This window comes from Acanthisitta chloris, unplaced genomic scaffold (genome assembly GCF_000695815.1).
Source record: "Acanthisitta chloris isolate BGI_N310 unplaced genomic scaffold, ASM69581v1 scaffold2119, whole genome shotgun sequence".
Taxonomy (NCBI): Eukaryota; Metazoa; Chordata; class Aves; order Passeriformes; family Acanthisittidae; genus Acanthisitta; species Acanthisitta chloris.
In genome coordinates, this window is record NW_008691779.1 from 26,948 (window position 1) to 27,292 (window position 345).

Here is a 345-nt window from a genome sequence, read left to right on the forward strand (position 1 = left end):
CCTGCATGTGTGAGCCGAGCTGAAGGGAGCCGAGCTGAGCGAGAGCTGAGCCGAACCGAGCTGAGTTGAGCCAATGGAGAACTGCAGGCAGAGCACTGCAGTGCTGGAGCGTCCTGCGAGCCCCTATTTATGGGCAGGCGGTGCGGGGGGCAAAAAAGGGCGGGGGGCCCCCGGGGAGTCAACCCTGCCTCCCCCCGTGCTATTATGCAAGCTGGAGCAGAGCTGAGCGTCGAAGCCAAAGGGCAGGCAGGGGATCTTGTGAACGCTTCCCTCCTGTTGATACGACATGTTTGCTCCGGGGTGCCAAACCGCTCGGCAGTGAAAACAGCCCGCGGGCAGCACAGC